Consider the following 11,557-nt stretch of genomic DNA (forward strand, 5'->3'; position numbering starts at 1 on the left):
GGCAAATGGCCCACTGCGGGGGGGGGGGTGCCTGATCGCTAAGTCATGGCTGAATACCCAGCCTCGGGCAGGAACCTGTCTGGTTTGGATTTGGCAATAATTTGATTGGAGACCTCACACAGCCCCCTGAGAACTTACTTGGTTGGGACTTGGTTTGGGTTTGCAGCATGGATCAACTTTTTCTAACATTATATCTCAACTGGACAGCCCTGGCCTCGAAAAGCTGAGACACTAAACACTTTGGCTGCCACTCCAAAAAGTGTGGCCATCACATAGGTCCACATAGCAGAATCAGAAGCACAGATGCTTCCGAGATTGGGCAGAGAACATAAAAGCGTGAAGAGGCTGGGTGCCACGTAGTAGCATGTGGCTGGGACTGTGATTTGTGTGGCAAGTTGAGTGTATCTACAGACTCATTTCAAGCCCACAGCTGAATTAAAGGCTGAGTTCTGAATGTAATATCTTCTACTGCCCTAGCTTTTCTAGACCAGTGCTGTCTGATAGAACTATAAGTCACATAGTAATTTAATTTTCTTAGTAGCCATGTTTAAAAAGTATAAGAAACCAAGATGAAATTAATTTTGAATAATATCTTTTATTTAACCCAATAAATGATTTCTGATCACCATCCAGTGTGTGGGGGGGGGGTTCGCTACCACCACCACCAACAAGCAATTCTCAGACACCCATTGGGTTCTCAGTTCTGACACTATCTACCAAAGACTGCATCAGATATCAGATTCCCCAGGTTAAGGGCTCAGTCCCACAAGACTGCCCACCCCTCGACTTCTGGCACCAATCACAAGTCCAGGCTGTCACCTGTGCTTTTGGCTGACAAGCTATAAATCAAAGCTCCCATGACACCCTCCTTGGTCTGAATCACACTGCAATATTGGCTCACAGATCTCAGCAAAACAGCTTACTTACTATATTACCAATTTATTATAAAAAGATATAACTCAGGAACAGCCATATGGAATAGATGCCTGGGGTAAGCCATGAGGAAGGGGTGTGGGGCTTCCATGCTCTGTCCTGGTGCACTAATCTCCCCCCAAATTCCATGTATTCACTACTCCAGAAGTGATCTGAACCCTGTCCTTTTGGGTTTTTGTGGAGGTTTTTATTACATAGGAACAATTGATTAGATCATCGGCCATTGGTGACGGATTCAACCTCCATCCCTTCACCCCTTCCTGGAGGCCAGGGGACAGGACTGAAAGTTGCAATCCTCTTTCCATGGTTGGTCCCGCTGGTAACCATGCTCAATCCTTAGGTGCTTTCCAAAAATCGCCTCATTACCATAAACCCAGCCGTGGTGGAAAGGAAATGATTATAAACAACAAGATACTCATTTCAACTTAATGGCCCTCAAGCGATTCCAGGAGCTGAGGATGAGAGACCAAATATTAGGACAAAAGGTGGTTCCATTGCCCTTTTCCACTTAGGAAATTCTAAACGTTTGGGGAGCTGTGAACTGGGAATCATGGAGGAAGACCAAATATGCACGAAAAGTGAATTTTGGTCATCTGAATGACCAAATATATATTTCTTATAAATCACAACATTGTATCCAGTATAATCCAAGATATTATAATTTCAACATGTAGTCAATAATGAAAATATTAACTTTTATATTTTCTTTTTTTATACTAAGTCTTTGAAATATAGAAAGTGTTTTAACACATTTCTGTTAAGACCAGCCACGTTTAATTATTTAGTAACCACATGTGGCTGGTGGCTGCTCTGTTAGGCAGGGCAGCTGTAGGTAGACGGCATCCCGTGAGCCCACCGGGCATCTCCGTAACTCTACGCCTTGGCTTCCACTGTGCCTCTCCCGGACATGGCTTCCTCTCCTTGCCCCACCTGCACTCCCACTCATACCTGGAGGGATTAATGCAAATATTACCTCCTTCCTGAAGTTTTACGCAACCCTGAAGGAGGAGAGGTGTCCTTTCCTCTGTGCTCCCATAAGACCTTGCATGGATGTCTACACTCGTGCCTGCCATACTGGATTACTGTTTCTTATCTCACTGAAAGGCCAAGACCATTTCTGAATCATCGCCAGCACCTAGTACATTGCTTGGCACAAAGAAGTCCTCCAATCACAATGGTTGGTTTTAGGGATAATTGTGGGGCTCTATCTGGGATGAGGATACAAGGACACCAGGAAAACTTCTTTAAAAGTTCCTCATGTTAAATGTTTTTATGGTGAGTTGCAATAAAGAAAGAGGTAGAAGACAATGCTTGGGGTGTCATTACCAGAGAAACTCTGAACCAGAGAGCTATGATTTGGGGCTGCACGTATCTTTAATAGTCCCTCACTTCTTAGTCTGTGATTCTCTCTAGGAGATATTTGAACCACCTGGCTCTCTAGCTACAAGGCACAGTGTAGCTGGGGCCAGTGCCAATGGCATTTTACCAGTTGGGTAACTGGGGTCTGCAATCTGTAATAAGAGGACCAAGGCCACCATATTCACAACTCCAAAGGAACGATGTAAGTGGTGTCCCCAGAGTTGAGCACTCAGAGTTTGTGTGGCCAGATTCAGTGGTCCTCAAAGCCATAGTTGCAGGTAAATGTAAATACCCGTGACATGCCATTGGCTTTAGACATTTGGCCAGGGTTTCCAGGAGATCATTAGACATAAACACAGGCAAAATCAAAACACAAAGAACCATGTGCATTTGCACACACAGATGCCGCCCAATCTGAAGGACCACAGCTCAGAGTCCAAGTGTAAAATCAGTGTGTGGAACTTGGAAAACATTCTCCTACAGCAACAGGGCCCAGATGGGGGGTTTGCTTCCCAGGTTGGCATCCAGGATATGATAATTAAGTTTTGAACCAATGTTTATGCCACCAGCTTAGACGAGGAAAGGATATGCACTTCCTCCTTTGTCATCTCATTTTTCCGCCGAGACCAAACAGGGAAAGACAAAGTTCACATGGGTAAAACCAGTGGCCAGAAGAGGACTATAGTCAGACACGGCTGGTCACAGAGGACACATCAGAGAACCGAATTCTGACTTGACTGTGTGATTCTGGGCAAGTTGCTCAACGTCTCTAAGCTTCAGCTTCACGATCTGCAGAATGAGGTGATTACCATCCCCACCCCATAATGGTTTTGTGCAGTGTAACAGCGATGGGGGGCAGGAGGGCCCACGCACAGCCTGTGTAAGTGTTATCAGTCAACTCTTGCTGTATAACAACCTCAGAATCTCAGTGCATTTATTCCGCACTCCTGTGACTGTGGGTGGGCTGGGACAGCTTTGCTTCAGATCTGAGGTCTGGCTGGACTTCTCTGCTCCACTGTCTCCTTTTGAGGATCAGGCTAGAAGGGCAGAAGCTACATGGGATACGTTTTTTTTTTTCATGGTAACGTCAGCAGATAAGAGGGAAAGTGCAATTACACAAGCACATTTCAAACCTCTGCTTGGCCCACGGGAACCACACAGTCAAGAGATGAGGAAACGCGCTCTGCCCACCCCGAAGCCACAGCAAGAGTGAGGATACAAAACACAATTACAGGCCAGTGAACACTTAGGCTGCTCAATTCACTATAGTACACAGATACAGTTATTGTCTATTTGTGTTTCGTCATCCAAACATTTCAGTGGAAAGCCAGGTAGTTCTTTTTTCTTTTTTCTTTTGCTTTTCCCTGTGTTTTATTTTTTTAAATATAATTTATTGTCAAATTGGCTTCCCTGCAAACCCCAGTGCTCATCCCAACAAGTGCCCTCCTCAAAGCTCATCATCCACTTTCCCTGCTCCTCCACCCCTCATCAGCCCTCAGTTTGTTCCCTGTATTTAAGAGTCTTTTATGGTTTGCCTCCCTCCCTCTCTGTTTGTAACTTTCTCCCCCTTCCCTTCCCCAGTGGTCTTCTGCTAAATTTCTCAAGATCCACATATGAGTGAAAACATATGGTATCTGTCTTTCTCTGACTGACTTATTTCACTTAGCATAATACCCTCCAGTTCCATCCATGTTGCTGCAAATGGCAGGATTTCATTCTTTCTCATTGCCTTGTAGGATTCCATCGTATAGATAAACCACATCTTGATCCATTCGTCTGTTGATGGACACTTAGGCTCTTTCCATGTTTTGGCTGTTGTGGAGAGTGCTGCTGTGAACATTGGGGTCCATGTGCCCCTAGGCATCAGCACTCCTGTGTCCCCTGGGTAAATTCCTAGCAGTGCTATTGCTGGGTCATAGGGGAGTTCTGTTGTTAATTTTTTGAGGGACCTCCACACTGTTTTCTAGAGGGGCTGCACCCATTTGCATTTCCCACCAACAGTGTAGGAGGGTGCCCGTTTCTCCACATCCTCGCCAGCATCTCTAGTCTCCTGATTCGTTCATTTTAGCAACTCTGACCGGCGTGAGGTGGTATCTCAGGGAAAGCCTGGTAGTTCTTAACAGTATTTCCTTCTTTCAACAGAAGGCTGTCCTAGGGATTGTGGCAGAAGATAAGCAGATGAGCAAAGACTCAGGCAGGGAAATGGCTAAGAGGCAAGGGGAGGGAAGAGTTCCCAGGCAGGGTCCCCCACTCGTCTTAATTCTGGCCCAAACAGTAAAGATCTTGCCCTGAGCCAGCAATAAAGGCATTACAAGAAGAATGTCACCACAGCAACCTGGTGAGGGCAGTTCCTAAGTCTGGTGGTATAAAGGCTGCAAAGGGATGCTTCACCCTGGAAGGTACGGTGATCGAGCAGTCCTAAGAATTTAGAGGGTGAAGAGATTATTTTAGAATTCATGAAGAAGATGAGCATTAAACTGGGCTTAAGAGAATGAGTTGTGCCTGATAAGCAAGGGGAGAAGGGGAAGGACATGAACAAAAGTGTATAACAAAAGTGTACAAATCCCACTGACACTCCACGGCTAAATGTAACAGACATTGATTATAAAAGTTCCGAAGTCAGGAGGTGGGAAGCGGGTGGGGCTGGGTTTTGCTCATACCTCTGCGGTCCCCGGGGTCTCTAGTCTGGGCTTGCCTTGAGGCACCTAGGCTGGGGCAATTCTGCTCGGTATCTTGTTTTCCTCCTCACCTATGGACGGACCTGGAACATCTTTCACAGGGTGATGGCAGAAGCCAACAGAAACATTTACAGTCACTCAAGGCTCTGAACTGACACATCACCACTTCTTCCTCATTCTAGTGGTCAGACCAAGTCAGATGACCGAGTTCCAGTGCTGGAAGGGTCCTGCAGAGTTACATGGGAGACGGCGTGGACAGGGAAGGGGGGGGGATTGGTATTATTAATGCAAACCTGTTAGGAAAAAGTATAGTGGTGGTAGTGAGGCAGAGTTTCTGCAGAAAACTATATTCTCAGAGACTCTTGTGATTGGAAAAGCCTATCCCTAAGTTCTGTGGCTTCCCTGCTGTGTGCCAGTCTCGCTTCCGCTGCAACATCCCCAAAGCGAGGAGTTTACTACTACCTCCTAGGACAGATTATTTAGACTGGGGTGTGTGTGTGTGGTGGGGGGGGATATTCTTTCTGGTGCCGAATGCCTGTTTTTGCTTCCTTTCTTTGATCTCTCTGCCGTGTGGTTTTTAGGTCCTGCAGCTCTTCACACAATTGAGGGCAGTGCACAGGGGCAGCGGTTGTGGCTTATCACTCCCTGAGCCAGCAGTGGGTGTGTCTGCACAAAGCGGAGCAGGGCCATCACCTCCCACCACCTCCTGGGTGGAGTGCTGGAGTTCTACTAACCAGCAGACAGATCTTCCCTTTCGCCCGTATTCAGCCCCAGGGCGCATCCTGGGGGTTTTACCTTCCCAACCCCCCACCAGGATCACTCAGCTCTACCTTCCTTTCTTCCTCTCCACTGCCACCTCCCTCGTGTGAGCTGCCATCATGTCTTGCCTGGACTATTGCAGTAGTCTCTTCGGAGCACTCACCTGACTCCATAAACCACTTTTCACAGTAATCTCTTTGCGATGCAAATATGCTAATGTCAACCTCCCCCCCCCCCCCAGNTTCCATGGTATAGATAAACCACATCTGCTTGATCCATTCGTCCGTTCAGGCACATCTTGATCCACACTCTGTGCTACAGCCTCAGCCTCAGCGATGTCTTTCAGGACCCCCACCCCCTCCTCATTCACTTCATTAGTTCTGTCCCTTCAGGCTCTAGCTCATCTGTCACTTGCTCAGGGAGTCCTCCCTGATCTCCTGGACAAGGTCAGTCTCTTGGCTACAAGCTCTTCCAGCACCGCAGAAAATGCTCTCCTTTGTGGCATAAACCAGAATCTCCAACTTTTATTAATTTCTGCAATTACTTAACTAGGCTTTGCCTCCTCTACTATTCCACAGTGGTGGGCTGGTACACGTGCTAGGTGGGCGTGGGGCTGATTTACAGCCTTTGTAGTTTCCTGTGGTGTAAGTACAAACAGCAGACTTCCAGCTTCCAATTACAACTCGCACAATCCCTGAAAACTTAATAATTGGCTTTCACGAGCTAGTATGAGCTGGCTTCAGCATACTGCCAGGGCAGGCTTTATATCATGACCAGTAATAAAGTATCTGAAGATAACTGAAGAATCATAAGTATTTGGAGAATGAATGAATGAACCATGCTGAATTTCAAGAAGCCTTCAGGACAGCTGCTTCCAGATGATGAAACACTTTGAATTCTTGCCCCCAAAAAGGAATAAGGAAGTCATGACATTTCTGTTCTTTGAAGACTATATATTTATTTAACAGAAATGTCTATATTTCAGGCACAATCTAAGTACTTTATAAATACCAACCCATTTAATCTTCACGTCAGTTAAAGGCAAATACTACTAGTACGCTCATGTTGCAGATAAAGAGCTGAAGCTCGGAATAATGTGCCAAGTTGGTAGACCTGGGCTTTGAACCCAGGAAGTGTGACTGTAGAGCCCATGTTTCTAACCACTGTGCTGTGCTGCATCAGGACCAGCTCCCAAGATGACCCATGGCCCATATTCCCATCTTGCTCCAGTCTAAGTACATCCAACCAGGTACCTAGGTGTATTGCCCTTCAGGTCGCTGACACTCAAGAAATAACAGGAAAAGGCCCAGAGATGAGGCTCTGAAATGATGGGGGAGATGTAGGCTTTTCTGTATAAGGACAGAGGAAAAATGAATGTCTTTTCCAGAGCCCTGATGTAAGCATGGGGATAGACTTTAAACACTTATTTACTAAATTCTAGTAAGAGAACACTGATTTGGTCAGCTTCCATAGGAAACATTGAAACCTGAGAGGTGAGGGGCACTTGGGTGGCTTACTTAAGCGCCTGACTTTGGCTCGGGTCATGATCTCACGGTTTGTGGGTTCGAGCCCCATGTCAGGCTCTGTGCTGACAGCTCAGAGCCTGGAGCCTGCTTCGGGTTCTGTGTCTCCCTCCCCCGCTCATGCTCTCTGTTTCTCAAAAATAAATAAATAAATAAATAAATAAATAAACAAACAAACATTTAAAAATAAAAAAAAATAAAACCTGAGAGGCAAGTTTTTACATTAGTGAATGTAAAATGTTCTTCTCTGCACGTAGTCTCACTTTACCTCTAAGACCACCCTGGCAGATGAGGATAATCAAGATCATTTTGATAAATCAAGGACACCAAAGCTCAAAGGTCTTACCTAAGGCCACATAAGCATCCATCAGCCAAACTGAGCCTGGGTCTGTGCCAGAGGCTGGCCACCCCCCACCCTCTCAGGCTGTCCGGTTTGCTCTGCAAGCAGATCTCATAAAGTCATAGCTGCTGCTCAGAGGAAGTCAATTCCTGGACCTAATTATGCTGAGGAACATTATAAAGTGAAATGCACTTAGGTTCAAAGGAGGTTTACACAGATTCTGGGGCGACAGCCTAATATTGCAGTAAGGGTTGGGGCCGTGTCTTGAACTTTTGACGAAGTTGTTCATTTCACAGGGGTCTCCTAGGTGCCGTGTGCCTACTGTGTACAAGGACTGTCAAGGCCAAACATGAACTCCTTCCTTTGTTGCCCATTGTATGTGCAGTACTGAGGATCATGCCCTCGCTCTCCCGTCCCCCACCCCCCCAAACGAAAGTTCAGTAAAACCTTGGCTGGCGAGCATAATTGGTTCCGGAAACATGCTTGTAATCAAAGTGCATGTATATCAAAGGGAATTTCCCCATAAGAAAAAATGGAAAGTCTGATGGTTTGTCCCACGACCCAAAAATACTCATATAAAAATGATTACGATACTGTAATATAATATAAAATAATAAAGAAAATACAAAATATAAAGAAAACTAAAAAATAAACAAATTAACCTGCATTTCTCTTTGAAAACCTTCATGGCTGGGGTGAGGGAGACGAGAGAGGAGGGTTATTGGGTAGGACGACGTTCACTGTCACTAACGGGATCATTGCTAACTATCGGCTCAGTGGAATCTTTTTCTTTTCGTGCAGCTTTAACAATGACACTTGCTTTTGTCTCCTTTTGAGGAATTCATGAAAATGTGACATTGCATTGTCTTTAAACAGATTCATCGCTCACAATTACAGCCTTATTCAGGTGGTGCTTTTCTACTAAATTTTGCGCTGTTTCCCACATTTTACACATCTCCCTAAACTGATTTGAAGTGAGGGATCCCTCTGCCGATTTCTCCTCCTCCTCTGTGGGTGAGATGCACATGAAGACTTCTTATAAAATCTTACTATTTTGGCCACTCGCATACCTTGTTGGCACTTCTTGGTGATTTCTTTCTTAGCTTCCACCGTAATCATCTCCTTCTTTTTACCGCCTTTCTTTTCAATCTTTTTCTGCATGGGGGCCATTGTATACACTCACATGGATGTTGACTACTGTACAGTATTAATAAACTCTTGTCACATACTTTTTTTAATGTAACTGGCAATAAGGCAGCAGAGGAAAGGGTCTCTATCTGCAGGCAGTCTGGGAGAATGAAGCAAAGCATTCCTAAGCTTACTCTTGCGTGGAAAAGTAAGGACTGTCCATGGGTGCTTTGAAGTGACAAAAAATACACTAGTGCCAGTTGTGGGCACCTTCCAACGTTCTGAAAAATCACTGATTTCTGCCAAAGACTGTGGCCTGAGACCGAGCATCTGAGCATGGGAGATGATCCCCACAATCCCACAGAAAGAGAGAGGGGAGGGGGGGCGGAGAGAGAGAAAGGAGCCATTGGCTCAGTTGTGATCATGTGATGTTTGGCAAGCTATTGCTCATGTATTAAGTTAAAATTTGTTAGAAATGTTTGCTCGCCTTTGTGGAACACTCACAGCACAGAACAAGTTACTTGCGAACCGAGGTTTCACTGTACTCATATGGAGTTTTACTGTAGGATAGAAACGGCATCAATTTAGAAGGAAAGACTGGGACAGATTGTGGGGTAATTTTGAATGCCAAGATAAGCAATTTGGCTCCATCCTGCAGGAAAAGGAAGGCCAGTGCAGATTTTTAAGCAAGGGAATGACATCACCATCATCATCACAATAAAAATAATAGCTACTATTCACAGAGCACCTGTGAACCCTCACACCCATCCCAGGAGGTCAGAACTAATATCAACCCCACTTAGCAGAGGAGAGAGCCTAAGGAGAGAGATAACACAGCTCATAAAGGGTACAGCCTGGGTGTGACCCCACATCGACCCGAATTCAGTTTATTCTCACCCCAAACACTGCAAGATCTTTGCTTTAGAACATACCCTGCACAGCACATAGGGATGGAGGTGTGGGAACCATCCGCATTTTACTGGGTGGCTAAAGGCATGAGAGACGAAATTTAAGAGAAGAGCAAGGAAGAGCAGAGAAGCGAGGCGAGAAGCGGCTGAGGCAGGCAGTGTTAAGGAAAGCGTGCAAGTGTGAATTTTAAGACAGAAAGAGGGAGGAAATGGTGCAGAAAGTCACCTAGAGGTCAGGCAGGATGGGGAGGGACAAGGGATTGTGAGATGTGCCCAGTGAAGAGGGCTTCGGGGACTTCACCGTCAGCACTCTCAGAGGAATGGTGGGGGTGGGCGCCAGATTGCTATGGGCTGAGGAATGAGTGGGAGGTGAAGACACGGCCAGCAGCGTGTAAACTCACTCTTTCAGGAAATATGATAGTGAGGGGGAGGGGAGGAAGGAGGCCTGAAATGGGAAGATGGAGGCAGGAAGGGTTTTCTAGGAGGGATGGAGGTGGAGAAAGACTTGAGCAGTTGTGAGCCAGAATGAAAGGAGAGGCTGAAGGCCACCGGATGGGGAGGTTCTCCCTGAGAGAGCCCCAGAGGGAGCTCCAAGGGATGGATGGAGAGCACAGTGGGAGGCATTAGTGAGAGCTCACGTGGCTGGACTTCTCCGCAGCTGTGAAGTGACAGAGTGGCCCCCTGCCCACTAATTTTCTTTTCCTTTTCTTCTTCCTCCCCTTCTCCCTCTTTTGCCATAAGGATTTACTGAACACCTACTATGTGCTAGGTCTTGTGCTAAGTTCTGTGGGTACTATAATGAATGAGACAGTGTATATCATCCTTGAACTTGAGTGGTGAGATGGCTATTAAACAAGAAGATGCACAAATATGTACATTGTGTAACTACGCATCGTATGATAATGCTAAAAATGCTAATGTTCATTGAGTACTTTCAACATACTAGGTACTTTATATGCATTTTTTCATTAAGTACACACACAGCATAAGAAAGGCGTTATTTGGTATTTCCTTTTGCAGACCAGGAAATTCAGGTACAGAGGTCAGATGACGTCACAGAACTCAGACAGGTGGAGCATGAGATTCCACTTGTATTCGCCTGTCGTCAGACAGATGCCCTTAACCGCCGCACTGTCCTGGCTCCTTGTGTTTAGCACAGTGAGCGCCAGGATGAACAAGGTCAGGAGAAGTGCCCATCCTACAGGAGCTCACAAGCCTTGAGAAGCGGGAAGAAGCCAAGTTCATTTACTCCCTTCTGCCTCCAGGTGTGGTCTCCGGACCATCAGCATCCACATCCTTTGGGTGCTTGTTAGAAACGCGAAAACCCCAGCCCAGCCCGACCCGACCCACTAGATCAGGATGCGCAGGGACCCGCAGGTGCTCGGTGCGCACCTTAAAGTTGGCGATGCCTAGAGCCACTTCTCTTATTAGAGACGGGCAACCGAGGCCCAGGCTTTTGGAGATTACGGTGAGTGGTGGAATTTGAGGGTTCGGTGTCAGCAGTCCAACCTATGCCCCACTGGCGCTTAAACTCTCGCCCTAAGGCCAGCAGGAAGAACCGGTTAGGCGCGCAAGGTGCTCGGCGCGCGCAAGGTGCTCGGCGCGCGCAAGGTGCTCGGCGCGCGCAAGGTGCTCGGCGCGCGCAAGGTGCTCGGCGCGCGCAAGGTGCTCGGCGCGCGCAAGGTGCTCGGCGCGCGCAAGGTGCTCGGCGCGCGCAAGGTGCTCGGCGCGCGCAAGGTGCTCGGCGCGCGCAAGGTGCTCNGGAGTTCGTGCTGAGCGTGGCTGGGGAGATCATCGGGCTGGGGAACGTGTGGCGCTTCCCTTACCTGTGCTACAAGAACGGAGGAGGTGAGGCGGCGCGCGGAGGGGACAGCGGCCCGTGGGGGCGGGGAGCAGGGGGGCGAGCGAGCGCCCCCTCCCGCGCCTGCG

Source organism: Crocuta crocuta, unplaced genomic scaffold (genome assembly GCF_008692635.1).
Source record: "Crocuta crocuta isolate KB4526 unplaced genomic scaffold, BGI_CrCroc_1.0 scaffold69, whole genome shotgun sequence".
Taxonomy (NCBI): domain Eukaryota; kingdom Metazoa; phylum Chordata; class Mammalia; order Carnivora; family Hyaenidae; genus Crocuta; species Crocuta crocuta.